Source organism: Macrobrachium rosenbergii, chromosome 55 (genome assembly GCF_040412425.1).
Source record: "Macrobrachium rosenbergii isolate ZJJX-2024 chromosome 55, ASM4041242v1, whole genome shotgun sequence".
Lineage (NCBI taxonomy): Eukaryota > Metazoa > Arthropoda > Malacostraca > Decapoda > Palaemonidae > Macrobrachium > Macrobrachium rosenbergii.
The window spans coordinates 10,579,634-10,604,105 of record NC_089795.1 but is presented as its reverse complement, the minus strand read 5'-3'; the positions used below and the strand labels follow the sequence as shown (position 1 = coordinate 10,604,105).

The 24,472-nt window shown below is 44.6% G+C and overlaps 1 protein-coding gene across 2 annotated transcripts in view; it reads left to right on the top strand.

Moving 5' to 3' along the window:
* Positions 1-13,568: 13,568 nt before the first annotated feature.
* Positions 13,569-24,472, top strand: part of LOC136835684 (zinc finger protein 271-like) — a 39,462-nt gene continuing 28,558 nt past the window's right edge. The window contains exon 1 of one of the 2 annotated variants that reach the window (XM_067099538.1): positions 13,569-13,698. The gene's annotated coding sequence lies outside the window, so the exon portion shown is untranslated. Of the gene's footprint in view, positions 13,711-24,472 lie in introns of both variants that reach the window. The other variant, XM_067099537.1, reaches the window with a different exon arrangement.

Sequence of the window (24,472 nt, the reverse complement as noted above, 5' to 3'; positions counted from 1 at the left end):
ATATATATATATATATATATATATATATATATATATATATATATATGATGTATGAATTTACACTGCTGTATCACTTAGTTCTTAATAATTCAGATAATTTTCCATTTGACTGGGGGGATAGGGAGACCCACAGTATATGGAGTGACAGGAGATTTTTAAGGAGGGTTCTGCTGTTCCCTTCCAAGGGTTTGGACTTAATGAGTCGCCAGGGAAAACACCTGGAAAAGATCACTGTTCCTTTATAGCTAAGCCTCAAACCAAATTAAACCCCCACCATCTTTTACAATGTACTGGCGAAGAATCTTTCCCTCTAATCTTCCGGTACACGCTTGGGTCGTCGAAGGAAGCCATGCCTGCACCGCTCCACTGCCATGAAAGGGCAAAGCGACAGAGTTCGTCAGTCAGTCTACCTGTGTCCAGCGGGGGCCCTGCCTGACTGAGGATTGAGCTGCGTGCCAGGAGGCCCTCTCTCTCCCATACACTTGGAGGACGTTGACCTTTGTACCAGACATAGTCACAGGATAGTTCAGATCTACCTGAGCTGGAGAATCTTCTATCCAAGCACCACTAAGAAGCAAAGTACGGTACATCATGGGATTTGAGGGTTAGTTCTAAGCCAGTGTAATGTTTTTCCCTGACTCGATACGTCTCTCTCAATTCGTAATTCAATTCAATCCCTTTTCATTTAACTTTGAAACAGTGTATTTATCAGTGCCAGTGTGTGTCCCTTGCCAGAAGTGCATAGAGTAATGGCATTCCCTTGTTAGAAGTGATTAGAGTAATGTAACCCATTTCACTCGTGTATTAACTCATCGTAAGAGAGATGTTTTATTATAGTCTCATCTGGAATCATTTCACTTCCAGGAGTGGTGTCAGCATCATTTACAAAGTAGGCTTTTCTCTTGTGTTCCTGAGTTGCTAAGAGATTCTGTTTCGGACACCTGTGCTTTGGCCGGGTAGGAGGCTGAAGGGCGGCGCCGGCCGGCAGGGACTCGAGGAGGACGGTACCGGGTTGAAGGGTACATCGCTCCTTCGTTGGTCAGGTCGTCCGGTACGATTTCGGGGGGCGGCGGCAGGCTGCCTGGAAGGAGGCATCCAGGGTTCCTGTGGTGGGGTGGGTCATCTCGGAGGGTCGGACATCTACTGAGCACTAGGGAACGGCTGGAAGCGGGGAGGCGGCTAAGGGTTTGTTGGCACGTGGGTCGTCATCTTGGGTTGGACGTCTGCCATCGGCTCCTTCGCTGGTCACTCCGGGGTCACCAGTGTAAGGATAGTATAGAGTGACATATTGGCTGGGTGTCGTCTGGTTTATTGGTGGTGCCTTGCTGAATGGATGTACAGAATCTTCGTAGTTGTTATCAGCTGGTGCGAGCCTCAAAGTAGTTTCTACATACAGACAGGGCAAAACAGAGGTAATGTTTCGGACATCTGTGTTTGTCGGCAAACAGATGGCGATTGTGAGAGAGATAATAAACGTACAGTGATAAAACATATATCAATGGAAAGGCCAGGAAATTCCACATATGGCCAATTGCATGAGATTCGAGACAGATTAATGAATACAATGCAGTAGCATAATGTATGTGAAATGGCGAGACGTTTGGCGACTTCACAAACAGAAACATACATACAGTTTGATACAGAAGATTCAGTGGAACATTGAGTACGCGATTAGAATGCTTGCATGGCAATGCAAGTAGTGGTGATTGTACATGAATCGAGACAACAATGGTTAGGGAGAAACAGATGGAAATATTGTGTGGTAGAAGTTGCATTCCTTGAGAGAGAGAAATCAGGATGCTCTTGTTTTCGTCTTGTTCCCTCCGATGGATGACGCAGACACACACGTGCGCTCGAAAGAGATCGCGATGTGGTCTCTTACACCTATCTTAGGCTACTGTCCGATGCTCCCTTGCTAGGCGTACGACTCTTGCTCCCATAGCAACGATTAGCAAAGTGTCCTGTTTTTCTGCAATGAAAACATTCCGCAGGGCTAGCAGGGCAATTGGCACGGCCCCTCAGGTGCGCAATCCCAGAAAACTCACATTTCACTCTTGCCTTGGAGCTGGATTCCGCCACATCTTCCTTCTTTTTCTGGTAATTTGTCTTCACTGATGCTACTTCTTCCAGTGACAATGCCGATTCCTCCTCCCTCTCGATGCCCGCCTCGTTGGACTCTCTTCGCTCCCCTCTTTGTGTAGGTCTTGGTTTCGCTGTATAGGATATAAAATTCCTCTGCATATTGGCGGCAGATTCGCGTCGCTGGAGACCTTGCATTGATGGGGAACTCGGAACCATATCATCGGCATAATAGAGGTTGTTTGTTGTTGTTTCTTTGATAGTGCATCTGATTGGGAACGAGTTCGGTTTGACATTCAGGGCATCTGTGTACGTGTTAAACAGGTATGGAGAGAGAATGCCCCCTTGCCGGAGCCTGGTTAGGGAGCCGAAGGTGTACAACAATACTTTACCCCATTTGATACTGAATTACTGTGTGGAGAACCAACAACATAAAATGCCAATTAGGCCTTGAAAAGGGAAGGGATGACACCGACTAATCAGAGCACTCCTTGATATGTAAAGGGATGACGGCAACCAATGAGAACATTCCTTGATAAGGGAAGGGATGACCCTGACTGATTAGAACACTCCTTGACAAAGGAAGGGATGATGCCGACTAATCATAACATACCTTAATAAGTGAAAGGATGACACCGACCAATCAGAATGCTCCTTTACAACAAAAGGGATGACACCGACTAATCAGAACGTTCCTTGACAAGGGAAGGGATGACGCCGACTAATCAGAACACTCCTTGGTAAGGGAAGCGATGACATCGACCTATCAGAACACTCCTTCATAATGGAATTGATGATGCCGACTAATCAGAATGCCCCTCGATAAGGGAAGGGATGACATCAACAGATCAGAATGCTCTTGATAAGGGAAGGGTTTTTTTTTTTTTTTTTTTTTTTAGCTGATAGGTAAGATGGGTGAAAGAAGGGTGAGGCAGTTAGCTAGCTAACCATGGTAGGGAATAGTTTAGACAGTGAAATATTAGTAAGAGTAATGTCAAGTGTGGTTTATCCACAATTTTATTTAGGTAAGGGTACAATTTTTCTAATATTAACACAATACAATAATAATTTTACATTATAACAACATAGTAAATTGTTCATATTGCATATTTTGAATTTTATTTCTTATTAGTATAATCATATTTAAAACATAAAATAAAATAAAAAAATTAGTTCCAATTTCCTCATTTTAACCTTGATGTTAATTATCATAATGATTTTGCATGATACCTACTTAGTAAATTTTAAATATTACTTTTTCACAAGGCTTTTCTTAATAATATAATGGTTGAGGTTCATCACGATGAAGATATGAAGATACTCTTCTCCACCATCTGTGGTCTATGTTGTTTGGGTGGTTTCTCTTTTCTGCTACGGATTCTTCTGTTAATTCACTGTTGTACTGATCTAGTTTGCTCCATATGTTGGTTGCCAGTCTGTATAATCTTTTGACACCAACTAATCAGAACACTCCTTGACAAGTGAAGGGATGATGCTGACCAATCAGAATTCTCCTCCTAACCAAAACATTACTTCCCAAACACACCTCACGTCATGGTGGAAAAGAGATAAAGTATGTTCTTTTAAAAATTGTTCCTGCGCACTTCAGCACGGTCCTTTAAGATACTACCAATGTTTTCACACACAGTGAAGTCAAGGGAGCTACCTGGAAATTCACTTGACGAGAAGAAATCGATACCACTGTTTCGAAGCAGCTCCTGTGTCTGAAGAGCCTTGAACAGCATGGTGCCTTATCATGCAAAAATGTGACTTCTTCAACAGATAACACATTTTCAGGATCTTTGAGGAAAGGAAATACTCCACCAGTAAGCACAGTTTCTCTGAAGTATTCGCCATTCCATGACTGTCCTTTTTCTTTGATGATCCACATTAACCGTATGGCTGTGAAACAGAGAAAAATTCCCAAACATTCAGGAAATTTCACAACTTGGCGATAGCGTATGTCATCACTAATATTATCCAACTTTGCAGCCCAAATGATGTCATTTTTATGATTTGGCTTCCTGACTGTGTAAATGAAGAATTCATTTGATGCGGCAACATGGAGAAAGTCAGCTTCATCCCAATCTTTAAGAAATGAACCACAAAACCATGCACGGTCTTCTTGTAAGGACGGGAGTGAGTGACATGCTGGCTGGGTGTTGACTGGTTTATTGGTAGTTCCTTACTGAATGAATGCACAGAACCCTCGAAGATGTTATTGGCCTGTGCGGGCCAAAAAGTAGCATCTGCACACAGACAGAGCAAAACAGGTAATGTTTCAGACATCTGTGTTTGTCGGCAGACAAGCGGATGGCGATTGTGAGAGACATAATAAACATACAGTGATAAAACATATATCAATGGAAAGGCCAGGAAATTCTACATATGGACATTTGCTTGAGATTCGAGACAGATTAATGAATACAATGCAGTAGCATAATATATGTGAAATGGCGACACGTTTGGCGTCTTCACAAACAGAAACATACATACAGTTTGATACAGAAGATTCGGTGGAACATTATGAATACATGATTAGAATGCTTGCATGGCAATCAAGTAGTGGTGATTGTACATGAATCGAGACAGCAATGGTTTGGGAGAAACAGACGGAAATATTGTATGGTAGAAGTAGCATTCCTTGAGAGAGAGAAAACAGGATGCTCTTGTTTCTGTCTTGTCCCCTCCGATGGATGACGAACATACGAACACACACGTGTGCTCGAAAGAGACCACGGTCGGTGCGACGGGTCTCTTACATTCTCTCTGTCGCTGAGTGATGTTGGGCTTGCTGATAACATGAAATGGCTTGATACCAGATTTTTTCAACTCACGATATACAGCACACTAGCTTCTCTTCTTTCCCCTTTTTGTTTCTAGTTCAAGCGCCAATTTACGTAAAGACTTTCTTGGTCTACCCACTGCCTCAGCTATGATGTCGTTTGACTCCTGAGAAAGGACTTCAGGCCTTCCAAGATTCTCACTCTTTTCGCGATGACAGTCATATGGATTTTTGTTCCACTTTCTTTTAACAGAGGATTCATCTCTTTTAATGTATTTAGCTATCCAGGAACGTGAAATGAAGGATGCGCCAGCATCCTGGCCTCTCTGAAGGTTATAGCCGGATTCGGTCAATCCATTTGATTTCCTCCGGGTCGTTAGCCATGGCTGTATCTAACTCCATCACTCAGTCTGAAAATACAGGAAATGTAAAATGAAAAACAGCTTAATAGGAGCTCAAAATAATGTACTTGGAGATAGGCTATAGCAGAAAACTTCGTAACTTTCCATTTGTTCTCTAATTTCGAAACACCCGGTATATAAATTATTAGTGTATTGTAGAATGTATTTAAAGTGTATTTAATTTCTTATTTTTGCTGATGACATAGCCAAGTCCAGTGACATTATGTGTTAATATATTTCCTTTGGAATATGTTTCTTTATCTGTCTACCTGGATCTATTTATCTACCTACCCATCTATCTATCTACCTAGAGAGGGAGAGAGAATATGCCTCTCTACAACTTCAAATAATTCGATTATTTATTCTCTACTTAACGGTAAATTGCTGTTTTATAGTCGATACAATTACCCAGAATCCAGAAATAAACCGAATTGAAACGAGTATTAAACCATAAAAACACCTCAAAGATGGAAGAAATGCTTTAATAAACCGAAATAAACCTTAGAAGTATATCAGAACAACTCGAAATTACGAAATGTTAAAGGCACTTGCCTACCGATTGAGAAACCACAGTTCTATCATCGATACGATAAACCGGAGATTAAAAGACCGAACTAAAACGAATATAAACCCCAATCCTGTTAAATAAACCTCAAAAACATAGTTTATAACAAAACACCACCTTATCAGTCTATCGATGACGTCACACGCAACACAGACCAGTTAGTGATTGTTCCACACAGTGTTGCCTACCACTTACTGTGTATAAGTTTTTATTACTTGTAGGGTAGAAGGGCATTTAATCCCTTTACCTTTCAAATTTTTCTCCCTAAGGAGAACACCTGAATTAGAACGACACACACTTGCACGTCTTGCCTTGCACTTAAAAGGTGCCCACTTACAAAAGTGTCAGATTTATATGTAAACGTCTCATGAAAATTGATGTGTATTTATTGATCTCACGCTACATTACTTATAGAATAAATTAATGACAAATTTCACATATTTGCAACGACGAAAAATTCAGTTCCTTAATTAAAAATACCACTTTACATTGTAAGTGTTCCTTGCAAATTGCCAGGGACAGTGACAGCAGCTTGCTCTCTCTCTCTCTCTCTCTCTCTCTCTCTCTCTCTCTCTCTCTCTCTCTCTCTCTCTCTCTCTCTCTCTCTCTTCTGAATAATAATAATACATACGATAATAGTTAATCTGGGATTTCCCGTCCATGTGTGTAATATCCTTTGTCTATAATGAATGCTCAGAAATTGTATCACCTGGTTATTATTATTATTATTATTATTATTATTATTATTATTATTATTATTATTATTCTAAAGGGTCCAGGGACCCTTCAGAACATTTATGAGCTCTCGTGGTAGAGAGCTTTTCTCCCAACATTATTATTATTATTATTATTATTATTATTATTATTATTATTATTATTATTATTATTATTATTATTATTATTATTATTATTATTCAGAAGATGAACCCTATTCATATGGGACTTAAGAGAATAGTCAACCTGACACATGCTGTAAATTTTGCTTCTGAAAGTAAATACTGTACAATGTTCCATTCAAGATCAAGAATGGGAATAGAGAAAGAATATAGAGAAGCGTTTTAGATCATTTATCTTGATAGTCACCCCTAACACACTACTGTTTTGAAGTCCATTTTCTTTGTCAAGAGATTATAAAAAAAATTGTATATGAGAATTTTGCATATAATCAGTCATAATAATATTTTTTTGCAATTAAGATTTCTCACTTGTCAAAATTTTCTTTTTATTGAAAATACCAACTGCAAATCTTGCACTCCTTTGACTGGAAGGCAATCTATTACTAAAACCCCCTTTCATTCCTTTTACTGTGCCTGTGGGACCGCATGTCATCCGACGGGCACATGTGTGGGTGAATCATCCATCAGAGGCAACGAGACAAAGCATCCTGCTATCTCTCTCTCCCTCCCTCGCGTCAGCTGGAGGGGAGCGCTCGAAGGAACGCAACTTCTACCATACAATTTCCTGTCTATTTCTCTCTAACCATTGTTGTCTCAATTCATGTACAATCGCCACTGCTTGCATTGCCATGGAAACATTTCAGTCATGTACTCATAATGTTCCACCGAACCTTCTGTATCAAACTGTATGTACGTTTCTGTTTGTGAAGACGCCAAACGTCTCGCCATTTCACATATATTATGCTACTGCATTTTGTATTCATTAATCTGTCTCGAATCTCATGCAAATGTCCATATGTGGAATTTCCTGGCCTTTCCATTGATATGTGTTTTATCATTGTACGTTTATTATGTCTCTCACAATCGCCATCTGTTTGTCTGTCGACAAGCACAGATGTCCGAAACATAATCTCTGTTTCGCATTGTGTGTGTGCAGAAACTACTTTGCGGCTCACACCAGCCAATAACAACTTCAAAGATTCTGTACATTGATTTCAGTAAGGAACCAGTAATAAACTAGACAACACACAGCCAGTATGTCACTCAAATCCTTTCCTTACACTGGTGACCCCGGAGTGACACGAAGGAGCCAAGATGTCCGACCCACAATGAGGACCCAGGCAGCATGCCACCGCCCCAGAGCTCGTACCGGACAACCTGACCAAGGAAGGATCAGCCGACATCATCCTTCAACCACTGCCATCCTCCTCTGGACAGAAACAAGACAAAGCATCCTGCTTTCTCTCTCTCCCTCCTGTGCATCAGCTGGAGGGGAGTGCTCGAAGGAATGCAACTTCTACCATATAATTTCTTATCTATTTCTCTCTAACCATTGTTGTCTCGATTCATGTACAATCACCACTACTTGCATTGCCACGCAAGCATTCCGATCATGTACACATATTGTCCACCAAATCTTCTGTATCAAATTGTATGTATGTTTCTGTTTGTGAAGCCACCAAACGTCTCGCCATTTCACATATATTATGCTACTGCAATGTATTCATTAATCTGTCTCGAATCTCATGCATATGTCCCTATGTGGAATTTCCTGGCCTTTCCATTGATATATGTTTTATCATTGTACATTTATTGTCTCTCACAATCGCCATCTGTTTGTCTGTCGACAAGCACAGATGTCCGAAACATAATCTCTGTTTCGCATTGTGTGTGTGTGTAGAAACTACTTTGAGGCTCACACCACCCAATAACAACTTCAAAGATTCTGTACATTGATTTCAGTAAGGAACCAGTAATAAACTAGACAACACACAGCCAGTATGTCACTCAAATCCTTTCCTTACACTGGTGACCCCGGAGTGACACGGAGCCAAGATGTCCGACCCACAATGAGGACCCATGCGCCAACGAACCCTTTACCGCCTCCCCGACTCAGCTTTCCGCCGTTCCTGAGCCTTCAGTAGATGTCCGACCCTCTGAGATGACCCACCCCACCACAGGAACCCCGGACGCCTCCTCCTCCAGGCAGCATGCCGCCGCCCCAGAACCCGTACCGGACAACCTGACCAACGAAGGATCAGCCGACATCATCCTTCAACCACTGCCATCCTCCTCGAGTTCCTGCTGGCCGGCGCCACCGCTCAGCCTCCTGCCAGCCCAAAGCCCAAGCCCTTCACGCCCATTCCAATTGTCAGCGAGACGGTTTCCGCATCGGGGCCTTGCTTTTGGGGGGGAGTATTGTAAGGGACCACATGCGATCCTACGGGCACACGTGTGGGTGAATCATCCACTGGACAGAAACAAGACAAAGCATCCTGCTTTCTCTCTCTCCCTCCCGCGCGTCAGCTGGAGGGGAGTGCTCGAAGGAATGCAATTTCTACCATATAATTTCTTATCTATTTCTCTCTAACCATTGTTGTCTCGATTCATGTACAATTACCACTACTTGCATTGCCATGGAAACATTCCAGTCATGTACTCATAATGTTCCACCAAATCATCTGTATCTGTATGTATGTTTCTGTTTGTGAAGACGCCAAACGTCTCGCCATTTCACATATATTATGCTACTGCATTGTATTCATTAATCTGTCTCGAATCTCATGCAAATGTCCCTATGTGGAATTTCCTGGCCTTTCCGTTGATATATGTTTTATCATTGTACGTTTATTATGTCTCTCACAATCGCCATCTGTTTGTCTGTCGACAAGCACAGATGTCCGAAACATAATCTCTGTTTCGCCTTGTGTGTGTGTAGAAACTACTTTGAGGCTCGCACTCGAATCCTTTCCTTACACCACCGGGCCAAGACTTAGTCGCTGTTTGGGTCCGTTAATGGCTTCTGGGAACACGACCCACACCACCAGTGTAATGAAAGGATTCAAGTGACATACTGCCTGTGTGTTGCCTGGTTCATTGGTGGTTCCTTACCGAAATCAATGTACAGAATCTTCGACGTTGTTATTGGCTGGTGTGAGCCGCAAAGTAGTTTCTACACACACACAAGGCGAAACAGAGATTATGTTTCAGACATCTGTGCTTGTCGACAGACAAACAGATGGCGATTGTGAGAGACATAATAAACGTACAATGACAAAACATATATCAATGGAAAGGCCAGGAAATTCCACATATGGACATTTGCATGAGATTCGAGACAGATTAATGAATACAATGCAGTAGCATAATATATGTGAAATGGCGAGACCTTTGGTGTCTTCACAAACAGAAACATACGTACATTTTGATACAGAAGATTCAGTGGAACATTATGAGTACATGCTTGGAATGCTTGCTTGGCAATGCAAGTAGTGGTGATTGTACATGAACTGAGACAACAATGGTTAGAGAGAAATAGACAGGAATATTGTATGGCAGAAGTTGCGTTCCTTCGAGCGCTCCCCTCCAGCAGACACGCGGGAGGGAGAGAGAGAAAGCGGGGATGCTGTGTCTTGTTTCTGTCCGATGGATGATTCACCCACACGTGAGGTTTTCCTCCTGTTACACCTTTGTAACCTTTTACTGTCAATTACCCTTTCAGCACTGAATGACTTCATAGGTCTCAGTGCTTAGCCTTTTTGGCCTCAATTCCATATTGCAACTTCAGCAAGTGTTGCCTACCCCGCAGGGAGCGATGTCCTTACACTTATGAGATCTTTGAGTTATAGTGATATGATCATCAATGTCGGTTTTCAGTGGTAGAAGTTGCATTCTTTTGAGTGCTACCCTCCAGCTAATGCAAGGAAGGGAGAGAGAGAGAGAGAGAGAGAGAGAGAGAGAGAGAAAGTGGGATGCTTTGTCTTGTTTTGTCCGATGGATGACTCACACAAACGTGTGCCCGTAGGACAGCATGCGGACCCTTATACACACACATGGGCCATTGTTAGACAAAATAAAGATGAGAATAACGAATTGTGTCTCTTTGACCACGAAGCATAATGCATAAGGCAACATCATGGCACACTAGAAGGCAGGTGGATGAAAACAAGGTCAGAGGTCTCCATCACGCTGCCACAGATGAACTTTTCCTCTTTTAATGTACTACAGATTATAACCATTTTTCTGTACATTACTTTTACTACTACTTACAACAGCTGTAAAAACTTGTTTTAAATGCCTCTTTTTCTGACATTGATTACATACCTTATCTTCAAAACAGCATTTCACACTATATCATGAGGGCATCCACAATGTTTACAAGAGACACATTTCTTTAAAAATGACTTCACCTGTTGTACAGGGAGTGACTTTTCAGAAACAAAAGCTTTCTCTAAATTCAAAACACTTTAAAAAATGTGAGTAGAGGTCAAGGACCTTAAATCTAAGTTGTCAGCAACCAAATTGGCAAAATAAACTTCATGCTCTGAAGCCATAAAACTGGTCTCTCACTCGAGCATCAGACTGTGTACCAAACTCACAATCTTTTGCCATAGATTTCAGGTCAGCATATAAATCTTTCAAAGACCCACCTCCTTTTTTCCTTCTTTACTGGAAAGCAAGTAAACTTTTGTGGTAGCTAGGTTTAATATCATAATGTGCCTTAAGCAAAACTAACAACTGTTCATACCTTTTGTAAAAACGTCAGACGTCTCTTCCTTTCCCATTGATCGCGATCATGTATCGCATCTATCAACGCAGCGAGAATCTCGCGTATATATTTGTATGTAGAATTTCCCCGCCTTTCGCCAATATATATTTTATCACTGTATGTACATTATGTCTCTTATCATGGCTATTTGATTGACTGTTAACAAACACAAATTGCTGTCACTCAGCGTATGGGTCACGGCAATCGAAGGTCGGGCACTCCGTTTCCGTCCGCAAGCTGCTATGTATACCTTTGCCCAGGTAAATAAGTTAGACAGTACCCAGTTCTGTCTCTTTGACCTCATAGTTTTAGTATGTGGCAAATCTGGTGCACTTATATTACCAACAGACCCCAAAAGGACATTTTTCTTTTTAACATTAAGTTATAGACATAAGCAAAATTTGCTCCCGATAAACTCGACCACAACTCAAAAGAAATTTCGGAGGGGTTCAATGCATCAGTTTTAAGCTGTGGAGTAGCCACGTTCACTAAACTTCAGTACCAGACTTATTATTACATATAAATCAAAGGTAATTGATTTGACTTAATCAAAACCCTTACTGAATTATTTGACAAACATATTGCATGCTACGTGCCAGTGACATATAATACAAAAATCTGTAAGCAACAAGGCTTAATTAACTTAAAGTAACAAAACCATCATAGTCTGTGTTTATCACCAGCTCCCTTTCTCCCAGCAGCGAGGAGAGTTGAGCGGTTAGGTCGACAGTTCGAGACGTGTGAGGTGTCTGTTATGTTTTTAGAAGATGTTGGAGTGGCTTTGTTTGTGTGTGTGTATTAGTCTGTAACACCCATTTGCTTTTAGCAAACCTATCTATTGATTACATACATAATCCCGGGCTGTCTGCACAGATAGCAAAGTGTCCGCCTCTCTGACTGGTCGGCTGCGGATTTGAACCCACACCACAGACCTCTGTGAAGTCCAAAGCTGCTGCTCTACCGACTTGGCCATCGAGGCTCTCCATGTGATCTACTGTATTTTTTTTTTATTATAGATTTATTAATATCGTCTGTCTGTCTATCTGTCTCGTAAGAATTTATCGATTTGATTTTTCTTTGTGAATTGCCATTTGTCAGGTAACCGACAGACAAGAACTAAGTTGTAAGGACAGGATTGAGTGACATACTGGTGGGGTGTTGACAGGTTTATTGGTGGTTCCTTACTGAAATTAATGTACAGAATCTTCTAAGTTGTTATTGGCTGGTGCGAGCCGCAAAGTAGTTTCTACACACAGATAGGGCAAAACAGAGATAATGTTTCGGACATCTAAGCTTGTCGACAGACAAACAGATGGCGATTGTGAGAGACATAATAAACATACAATGATAAAACACATGTCAATGGGAAGGCCAGGAAATTCCACATATGGACATTTGCATGAGATTCGAGACAGATTAATGAATACAATGCAGTAGCATAATATATGTGAAATGGCGAGACGTCAGAAACATACATACAGTTTGATACAGAAGATTCAGTGGAACATTATGAGTACATGATCGGAATGCTTGCATGGCAATGCAAGTATTGGTGACTGTACATGAATCGAGACAGCAATGGTTAGGGAGAAACAGACGGAAATATTGTATGGTAGAAGTTGCGTTCCTTGAGATAGAGAAAATGGGATGCTCTTGTAATCCACACAAATATGTAGGTCTATATTACAGTGAACTTGAGAATTAGCTTAGTTTTAGGGTTAATGTATTCACATTAACTGTAAAACTTGGCCCCTTTTCCCCAATAAAACCCGAATGCAGGACGGAACGAACCACGAACAGCCTCCTGGCTCAACTTTTGACTGGACTTCTTATCTGGCGTCATGTAGTGAGGTGTGTATGGACTCAGAAATCGTGATTTGACCCTATTATCCATATTATCATTTGAGCGCCATTGAGTTGCAATTCCCTTTGATTAATATGGTTGAATTGCAATTATTGCATTTTTATTGATGTAACAGGTTAAAATGCGTCATTATTAACCCATAAATAAGGAAAATAAAATGCTTTATATGCGATACACCTTTACCGTCACCTCAACGGATTAGGTACCGTAGAAAATAAGTGTCGCAAAAAATGCTTTAGTAATTACATTTATAAGTGAAAACACTGAATTTTATATAAAAATAATAGAACATAATTATATTTATTAAATCTATAGTAATTTAAAATGTTAAAAAACGTGATTTTTAACCCAAAAACGACTCAAATAAAGGACCTAATCACCTTGGGTGGAAAGTGGCCGAGAGTGTCATGTTATGACAGTTATGTAAACAAACAGTCTTCTCATGGCCTCTATTCGACCGAGATCCATTCCCATAAATCAGTCAATTTCGACCCGAAATTGTGACTGAATGATCGAATTGAAGGTCAGCCGATGTAAATCAACGATTGAGGTTGAATTCGTGAGTTAAAAAGTGGGTTAAATTTGAGTTTTAAGAGTTAATTATGGTTAAAATGATCGTGCATTCTCGGTCCTGTCACTGAAGAGGCTAATGTTACATAGGTATTTAATGGTTATTTAAACCGTTATTTCCGTTATTTATGTAACGAAGGTTAAATCTGTTATTGAAGTTGAATGTGGGTGTTAAATAATGAGTTAGGTTAATTAGGCTGTGGTTAAATTAGTCGTGCATCTTGGGTCTCCTTAGGCCGTATTTAAGCCTTATTTAATTGGTTGCAACCGTTATTTAAATCGTATTGAAATAACGGTGAAGGTCGACCGAGTTAAATCGATGATTGAGGTTGATTTTATTGGTTAAAAATTGTGTTAAATTTGAGTTTAAGTAAAGTATTTTGGGAATAAGGTTAGGCTACCGTTGCGAACGTTACGTAAGCGTATTGAAGCCCTATTTTATCGATTTGAACTGTTATTTACGTTATTTAAATTGTCTTTTGGCTTTAAACTCACTACCTAACGGTTGCATTTGCTTTGCGATTGGTTATTTTAATGGTATAAAGCATGAACAGACCTGTGTTAGGCTATGTGAAGCTAGACTTGGTTAAGCTAGGGTAGGAGTCAGTATTACCTTCATTTTATGAAACTGGTTTCATTTAAGTTTCTGGCTTTCATTTTGACCAATTTGCTTTTCCATTTTCTGTGGTTGAGCAAATTGAAGCCTACCCAGGTCTCTTTGGCTAGGTTAGGCTCAAAGCCAGGTTAGGTTAGGCTAGGAGTCATTACCTCTATTACTTTTTCTAGGTTAGGTTAGGCTAGGTGTCGAAACTTCGACAAGAGAGATTGTACTGTTCCGCAAGCTGTGGTACGACTTTATGTATTTTTCTTAAATTTATGTAAAGTGGAAATGCATATTATGTAGAAGAAGGATATTGTGTTTTCTTGTTCGTATTTAGTAATGAAAAGCGTTGGCTTGGCTGTTTTGTGTGTTTAATTGTAAGCATACATGTAATAGTGCTTAACTACCGGCATCGGTTGTTTGCCTGGTGGTTAGTCGAATGTTTGGTGTTGGCCAGAGACGAACGTGAAGTCAGTCTCGTCACAGCCTTGGTACAGTGTAGTTCTAATGAGTAGGGACTCGAGAAAAGGGAATGCAGCCATAGTTGTCGATGCCTCCAACCCCACTTGGTATTCTTTTTCATCTTGAAGTTCATTAAGGGGAATTCATTTAGGAGTTATGCATATCTAAATGTAAGGAGATTTTCTTGAGGTGTGTCTTGGATGAGGGTTATGAAGTAGAGATTGTGCTCATGCCAATCTGATTATAATTCAGGCTAGGACTGTTAAATGCACCATCTGAAATAACAGAAAGTTTTCATCATTTTATGTCGTAGATGATATACACAACACAATGCAGTTATTTAATTGAAATTTGGAATAGCATTTGAGTGAAGTAATCTTGGTGTCGTAAGTATAAGATCTAGGCTACGATTAAGTTAGTATATTTCAAATTGCTTAGGCTATACGATAACACTTACAATTTGAAATGCTCTACTTATTCTGAACGGGTTGGGATACCAGGAGTCATTACCTCTATTACTTTTCATCTCATTGAACTGGTTTTATTCAAGTATCTGATTTTGATTTTTGACCAATTTTCTTTCCAGTGTTTATGTCAAGGTGAACTGGAGCCTAAGGATAGGTTAAGCTTGAGTGTATAGGAAACATTTTGGCATTTGATTATTAGTTGTAAAAATGGCTCCTATTCAAAACTGAGATAAAATTGAGGACTACTATTGCGCCCCTCTGGTTCGGTATCTACCAGTTTATGAACAAAATGGGTGCTGCCTTTGGTACCAGCCCTTTTGGGGATGACTGTAAAAATTATAAACAAATGACAGTAAATATCATAAACTTGAACAAAAGACATGAACTTGGACAAAAAGCTGTAAATATTCTTTTGTTACGACAATATACAAACCCTTGGTCCTTTACATTAGGGATTACTTTCAGGCGTAGGCTGGAAACGGCCGTTGAACTTCAGACAAGGTGGTTAGGCAGTTAACTACTGTCCGGGAGGCGGGGGTACCGCCTGCCCGGATGTAAACATTCCAATTTGCTTTCGGCCGTCGTAGCGCTCGGACGTTGTTCTTCGTCGCTCTCTGCCTGACAGCTATACTTCTTTTTGGTGGGAAATTCTTTCTTTGCCTTTATTATCATGGAGAAATCAGCTAAACCCTTGTATCCCCAGCGTGTGTGTCCTGGGGTAGGGGGTAAGAAATGCAATTCATTTAGATCTTGAGTCAACGTGGACCCACACACCCTCTGTACATCTTGCAGGGGACGTGTGTGTTCACGCGACAATCCCTGTAGTGAGTGTTGTTCGTGGTCCTCTGAGCAATGGGGCAAGTTCAAAGGGAGGAGACGTTACCGTCGTAAGCCTACCAAGGAGTTGTCCGAGGGAAATACGCCCCCGACGACTCCATTGGTGGCGAATGTGTCAGGCTCGTTTCTCCCTCCCGGCGAACTTCATCTGCTTGCTCCCTCTCCCTCGGGTGAGGACTCCCCGTCCCCTTCCTCTTACGTTTCATTGTTTGTGGAAGGGCGCGGGGGAGAGTTGGACTGCAACATCCTCTCTGAAGTCTCTTCCTGTTCCGGAGGGGAGTTTTTTCCTCCAGAGCGAGTAGAGGCTTCGTGTACTGACCCGACTTTTGCTTCAGGTCCCGGACTGGATAGCCAGACAACGATTCCAAGCTCATCCTGGCTACACCTGGGCCTACCTGGCTCGTCACTGGAGGGATTGGCTCCCCTGCCCCCCGCTCCAGTCACGACCCACTCGGCAACAACAGTCACCACTACATCCGTCACCATTTCGAGGTTTGCCCAGATGCCGGTGTCAGTTGCATCGCATCTGGACACCCAAGTGTCGGCGTCGCCTGCGGTGCAGCACGCTGTTCCGCTGCCTCCCGGCTTCCTGGCTCCATTCACGCATGCTGGCCCCGCCTACATGGTGACGTCATCATACCCTTATGTGACTGTTGCTGCCCCTGTTGCTGACCTTCCTGTCTTCGAATGCTGTTCCTCGTCTGACTTTCCAGCCCGGCCCTTCGTCTGCTTCCGTCCCCATTCCATCGACCCTGGCGCGGCCCGACTTGAATCTTCACGCGGGAGGGGCGGCGCCTGCATTCCCGGCCCCGCCCACTTTTGTTCCTGGCCGACGCGCGGCTCTCTCTACCCAGGCAAATGCTGGCTCGAGCTCCGCAGTCGTTGCTTGGGATGTGCCTTCTGCTGCAGCCCCTCCTGCTGTTCCTGAGTCTGCGGCCTCATTTTCCTGGCTTGGGGACTTGATGGCGTTCCTGAAGCAGATGGTGAAGAAGAAGAAGAAGAAGAGGTCTAGGAAGGTGTCGTTGTCTTCATCTTCATCTTTGTCATCATCGTCGTCTTCGTCTGCTGCTTCTTCCACTTCTCCTTCCAAGGCTTCGCAGCCAAAGAAGAAGAAGTCTGCCTCTCCCCCCCCTAAGAAATCTCGCACCGAGACTTCTAAGGGTCTGCCTCCTTCCACAGGGAAGGCAGTGGGATCTCTCGTCGGCTCTTCCCGATCCTCGGATCAGGGAACCGCTGCCCCGGCCTCCGGGCCAGGGGCACTGGGAGCCAAGGGCGTGCAGACCAAGGTCGGCACTCCCCCTGCTGTGCCTGAGAAACTTCCTGCATCTAAGGCCAGCGAGTCCGCGTCGGACACTCGTTCGCGAGTTGCTCCGTGTACCCGAGTCCCCAAGGAGACCCGGGTACCCCAGTCTGATACGGGAGAAACTTCTCCCCGTACAGACCAGGGCGTGGGGCGAGAGAAAGAGCCGGGGCATGCAGGTGCTCCGTCTCTTCCTGCTGGCACTCTTTCAGGTGCCAAGTCAGGTTCTCGGGATAGTGCTTCAGCCCCACGGGGCCGAACGCAAGGAGAGGTAGGGAAGAAGTCCCCTACTCAGTCTTCCCAAGAGGCTCCTGCCTCGAAGAAGACTGGGGCGCGTCCAGAGGACAGCGCAAGCTCGCACCAGTCAGCCGTGCATTCGACTCCTCCCAGTCCTCGGCTATGTCTGCGTGGCCAGCCTGGCTCGGGGGAGGCAAGTGCGCGGCTCAGCTCTCGCGAGCCGCTCCGCTCTCCTCGGGAGATAGCTTCACCTGGGCTGGAGCAGTCTCCTCGACCCGGGGGCTCGTCATCACTGCGGGTTGGTGACCGCTCTCGGCCCACTGCCTCTGCTGGTTCTGCCAGTAAAGCCAGTGGGAGTGCCTGATCTTCCTCGCCTGTCCCCTCCGCCCCTTCAGTTTCTTCCAGGGGGCGCGAGTCGGTGAGGAGGAGCTCTGGGGAGTGTTCTCCTCAGAGTTCTACTGCTTGGGGGTACGCACCTGGCTCAATTCTTGGCTTGACCAGGTCCTACGCCCGCGTAGTTCAGGAAGATCCACGGGGGTCTGCCGAGGTTCTCCCTCCTGCGGGGAGAGTAGTTCGGGAGGACCGCACTCTGGAAGGACTCAAGGGTCCTCTGCCCCAGGATGTGGACACCCCCGAAATACAGAGGACTTTTGCGGAGGTTATTGCGCTGATTCGTCAGCACAATGACCTCGGGGAAGGGACCACGGCCTCGTCTGTGGATCGTCCGTCGCACCTCGAATCCTTCTGGGGACCCAAAAAGGAACCCAAGGCTTCGGTGGGGCTGCCGTGGTCCACGCTTGCCGAGGGAGTACTCGACCAGGTGAACAGTCTTGTGTCTGGGCAAGACAGTTCGCTTCGTTCGAGCCGCTCTGACAAGCTTCTTCCTCCTCCTTTGCCTCGTCAGAAGCGTTTCTACGCTCCAGTGGAAGGGGCGTTGCTGACCAAACAGGTTGATCCGGACCTGACTCATTTGGATCTGGGTCTATCGTTGCAGCAATTGACTGCAGAGAGTGTACCTCTCTCTCAGCAAGAAGCTGCAACCCTGGAAGCCACTGCCATGGCAGCCTTCCAAGCAGTCTCCTGGCTCGATCTGTGGTCATTCACAGTATTGAAGGTAGCTGCTTCCTCAGGCGCTATTGTACCTGGGGAGGACTCCGCCTTTGGGAGACTGTGCCAGTCTTGGGGTAGGGCTACAGTGAACCCTCGTTTATCGCGGTAGATAGGTTCCAGAACTGGCCGCGATAGCTGAAAATCCGCGAAGTAGGGACACCATATTTACAGTATTTATTTAACATGTATTCAGACTTTTAAAACCCTCCTTTACATAGTACTGTTAACAAACCACCCTTTACAGTAATGTACAGATATCTACAATATGTACATACAGTACACAGGCACAAATGATAAGCAATAAAACAGTAAGTGAACATAAAAAAATAGAAAGATTGTTATGGTGCATACTGTACAATTGTACAGTATTTTACTCACCACGATAGAGTTGGAAGTTACAATAAAGCCCTCCTCGTATGTACTGTTAACAAACCACCCTTTAATGTACAGAACACTTAATGCATGTACAGTACCCTAATCTAAAACAGGCACTAATATTAAAATGTTAGAATATTAAAGTATATAAAGAAATAAAGATTGTTACTGTACCCACCATGAAAGAAGTTGAAGAAAAACTCGAATGATGATGGCGATGAATTTGCTGCACAGTAGAAATGATGATGATGAAGCTGATGATGTCTTCTACTGTGCAGCCAATGATTGTATTTACGTCTCTTCAGACTGAGGTGTCTTTTCCTGGGACACCTCTTCAACTTCTTCCTGGGACACTTCTTCAATTTCTTCGAAGGCATAGTAGCAGGAGGAACTGGCTCTTTTTGCGAGGCTGGAAGAACATTGTGATCGGAAGTTGCTGCCGCTTTTTTTTTTCGATCGAAGAGCATCCTGTAGGGAGTCATGTCTTCATTGATTTTGTTGCAGAACTGCAGAGAACGAACCATATCCTCGTCCCATTCTTGTGACAATTCTTTCAGCTCCTTCCGCTAGGTTGCAGAGCTTGGCAAGCCGTTCTAATGTTAAGCTTGTTTCTTCGACAACTTCTTGGGTCTCTTCCTGTGGTTCATTTTCTTCCTCACTGGCTGATTTTGTCAGGTCTTCGAGGTCTCGTCAGTTAGCGGCTGGGAATGGCAGTCCAACAACTCGTCAACGTCTTCCGTCGTCATGTCGCCAAACCCGTCACCTCCAATTATCGCAGCCAACTGCACAGATTTCCGTACTGCAGAGTGTTGAATCTCGGCAGGCGTAAATCCCTCGTCGTCGTAAACAATCTCGGACCACAACTTCCTCCAGCTCGCGTTAACGGTAGCAGGTTTCATTTCTTGCAGTGCCTTCTGGATGTTCTGAAGGCACGTGGCAATTGTGTACTGCCGCCAGTACGCCTTCAAATTGAATGTTTCATCCTCATCTTCTTGGGCGGCATCCACACACGCAACGAGGTTCACCAAGGTATTCTTCGTGTAGAGGGCCTTGAACGCCTTGATAACCCCCTGGTCCATCGGTTGAATTAAGGACGTTGTGTTGGGTGACAGGAACTCAACCTGAATCCCCTCATGCGAAAGATCAGTTGCGTGTCCACCGGCGTTATCCAACGGGAGAAGGATCTTAAATGGCAAGCCCTTCTCTAAGAGATATTTACTGACTTGTGGGATAAAACACTGGTGGAACCAGTTGGAGGTCAGCATCTTCGTAATCCATGCTTTTGGATTATGCATCCAATACACGGGAAGGAGATTCTTATTTTTATTTTTCAAAGCACAAGGGTTTTTCGACTTATAAATAAGCCCTGGCTTTAGCAAAAATCCTGCAGCATTGCCACACATCACGAGGGTAACACGATCTTTGAATGCTTTAAAGCCAGAGGCTTTGGCTTCCTCTTTGAACAGGAAAGTTCGCGATGGCATTCTCTTCCAAAACAAACCCGTCTGTCGTCCATATTAAAGACTTGTTCGGGCTTGTATCCACCTTCAGCGATAATATTCTTGAACGTCTCAGAAGGCGTAAGTTTCAGCAGCGACCATATCAGCGGAAGCAGCCTCGCCATGCAGGGAAACGCTTTTCAGGCGAGCGTTTCTGAAACTTGGCGAACCATCCTTTGCTGGCGGTAAAACGTCGTGTCTGAGGCTGGGAATCAGTGGATGTCCTTGCTTGAGGTTCATCTACATCATCTTCGTTGTCTTCCTCTTCTTCTTCAGCGTGGTCGCCATCATCTTGAGGTTCCTTTGCCGCGAAATTCTCATACAACCTCAAAGCCTTGGTTCGGATGGTGTTCGTATCCAAGGCTATTTTCTTCTTCCGGCAGTCGGCAATCCAGATTGACAAAGCACCTTCCATACGGACGATCGTTTTATTACGAGCCGTAACAACTCGCTTTGCTGACTTGCTAAATGTGATGGCAGCCGTCTTCCTAATCTTCGCCTCATCCTTCTTAATGTAGCGAACGGTGGATTCGTTCACTCCAAAATGGCGGGCCACGGCCGCGTAACTTCTCCCTTCCTTCAACATATCGAGAAGTGTCACCTTCTCAGCAATCGTCATCATTTTCCGTTGGCGTTTAGGCTCAGTACCAGCCTTAGCAGAAGCAGAACGCTTGGGAGCCATTGTAGGGGTTAAACAAAGTTAAAAAAAAAGTTCAACTTCAAACACACACTGTCACGCACAGCACTGGTAATGTAAACAGCATCTATCTACCGAGAGAGGGGGAAACGAAGTGGCCGCGAGAAGATGCTGCGGGTCGGAGAAACGGTCAAAACACCAATCACAGGCGAGATTACAAAACTTGGGAGCTGATTCGTCATCTATCACCAATGGAACCAATCACAGCCCATCTTACATGCTAGTTTCAAATTCAAATATACTTTACTCTATTTTATGCTTTTTTTGTTGTAGTAGTATAGGTTTATTCGAGATGTGATTTTTGCAACAAACAATATTATTGGATGCAGTACAAAAGATTCATGGAAAAGATGCACATTCATTACATTTGTATTTTATAATTAGTATATATGTAGCCATCAGCAGCCTTACACCATTCAAATATGACAATGTCAGACTGCACCTGATTAGCGTTTCATGTTCAGTTTAATTTTACTAGTACTATAATGAATTATCGTATGATCACATTCTCTTTTTGTTTAATTTCATTTTGTACTGAATTATATGTCATAATGCAATGAACCAACAGTACTAGCAGATATTAATAATTATTAATGGAATTAATGAAATATTTGGATCTTCATATATCACGACTATTTTTGAAATTTCCGGAAAATCCGCTATATATTTTCTCTTATAATATACATTCGTAATGGAAAAAATCCGCGAAGTCGTGAGTCCGCGATAGTCGAACCGCGAAGTAGCAAGGGTTCACTGTATTTCCTACCTCGCCCACCAGACTGCAAACCTGTGGGCGAACCTTGTGCTAAAGCGGAGGGATGCCGTTCTCTCTCGCTTTGCCAGGTCTGTAGGTTCCGAGTCAGCTATCGCCCTTCAGAATGGACCGTTGCTGGGTTCCTCCTCTCTCTTCCCTAGAGAGTTGGTGGACGCCGCGGTGGACAAGCGCCGTGCCGATGACAGCGACCGGCTTGTTCACCAGGCAGTGGCCAAGACCTCCGGGTCTTCGCTTTCCACTGCAGCCAGGTCTTCGGGCCAGGCTGGCACTTCCTCGGCCCCTAAAAAGTCCTAGTCTTCGAAGGGGTCCCGAGGAAACACCCAGCCTTCTTCTGCCCCGAGAAGGGGGTGTCCCTCCCACCCTTTTCAGCCCACTTTCCAAGCTGGTAAAGGGGGCAAGGGTAAGAAGAAAAAGGGGAAACGCTAGGGGCGGCGTTCCCCCCCAAAAGCTGCCGAAGGTGGGGGGGTGCCTGTCAAGCCATTGGGCAACTTGGCAGCGACACGGAGCCGAGACCTGGATAGTGGATGTCCTTCAGGAGGGATATCTACTACCCTTCAAGTCTGGGCCTCCCCTCACCTACTCTCCGGTCCATCTCCAAACATATCTTCCAGGTTCGTTGAAGGACACCGCACTACAGCAAGAAGTGCAAGCCATGCTGAGAAAGGGTGCTGTAGAAGTCGTGTCGGACCAGTCTCCAGGCTTTTACAGCCGCATCTTTCTCGTAGAGAAAGCCTCGGGGGGATGGAGACCGGTCGTAGACCTCTCTCCCTTGAACCGTTTCGTTCGCCAGACTCGGTTCACGATGGAAACAGCGCAAACTGTGCTGGCCTCCATCAGGGAGAACGACTTCATGCTTACGGTGGACTTGAAGGATGTGTATTTCCAGATACCCATCCATCCGTCCTCTCGCAAGTACCTCCGCTTTGTCCTCGGGGAGTCGGTCTTTCAATTCAGGGCACTCTGTTTCGGGCTCTCGACCGCTCCCCAGGTGTTTACGAGAGTATTCTCTCTCGTGTCAGCTTGGGCCCACTCGCACGGGATACGTCTTCTGAGGTATCTCGACGACTGGCTAGTCCTGGCAAGCTCTCGCTCGCAGTTGCTACAGGACAGGGATCGTCTTCTCAAGTTTTGCCGGGATCTAAGGATCATGGTAAATCTGGAGAAGTCAGATCTCACCCCCAAGCAGAGGACAAAGTACCTGGGCATGCTGATAGATACGGTGGCAGCGAAAGTCTTTCCCTCGGACTCTCGTATCAGCAAGTTCAGGCAGGCAGCACAGCTGTTCCTGTCACGGCAGGAGCAACCAGCTCAGCAATGGCAAGTCGTCATCAGTCACCTGTGGTCTTTGGAGAAACTAGTACCTCACGGGCATCTTCACCTGCGGTCTCTCCAGTGGAGACTAAAGGAGTATTGGTCCCAGTCCCAAGACCCCCAGTCCTTCCTCATTCCTCTTTCCGAGGAGGTGAGAAAGGACCTTCAAAGGTGGTTAGACGACAGGAACCTCTTGATAGTATTGCATACTCCCCCTCCGGACATGCTTCTGTTCTCGGACGCATCGACGGAGGGATGGGGCGCACACCTGGAGGAGTTGCTGACTTCGGGAGTGTGGCACCGAGACGACAAGCACCTTCACATCAACATCCTAGAACTCAAGGCGGCCTTCCTGGCCCTCCAAGAGTTCCGGGATCGAGTGATGGGACACTCCGTGGTACTGATGAGCGACAATACCACGGTAGTGGCATATGTCAACAAGCAGGGGGGAATGGTGTCCCACCAGCTTCACCAGTTGACGATGCAGGTGCACGAGTGGGCCATGGCTCACTCGGTAGAGCTGTCAGCCAGGTACATTCCAGGCAAGAGGAATGTCGTGGCAGACAAGCTCAGCCACCAGAATCAAGTGATAGGCACCAAATGGTCCCTCCACTCGGAAGTGACGGAAAGGCTGTTTGACCTGTGGGGGCGTCCAACCATCGATCTGTTCACCACCCGGCACAACAGAAAACTCCAGGTCTTCTGTTCTGTCGTGCCGGACCCATGGGCCACTGCGGAGGACGCGTTCCAGCACCCGTGGGACAACCTCGCTATGTACGCCTTTCCTCCGTTCTATCTGATTCGCCGAGTGATCAGCTGAATGATGATCGCTCCGAATCTCAGGATGATTCTGGTGCCACCCAAATGGCCCCAGGCCATTTGGTACCCGGACCTGCTAGCTCTCCTGTCCGAGGCACCGAGAGAGATCCCCCCCTGGCCCAACCTTCTGCGTCAACCTCATGCAAAGCGGTTCCACCTGGCACTGCATTCCCTGTGTCTTCACGGCTGGAGGTTATCCACCATCTCTTGCAAGCGAGAGGCTTTTCGCGCCGTGCAGCAACAGAGATGGCAGGATACCTCAGAAGATCCTCC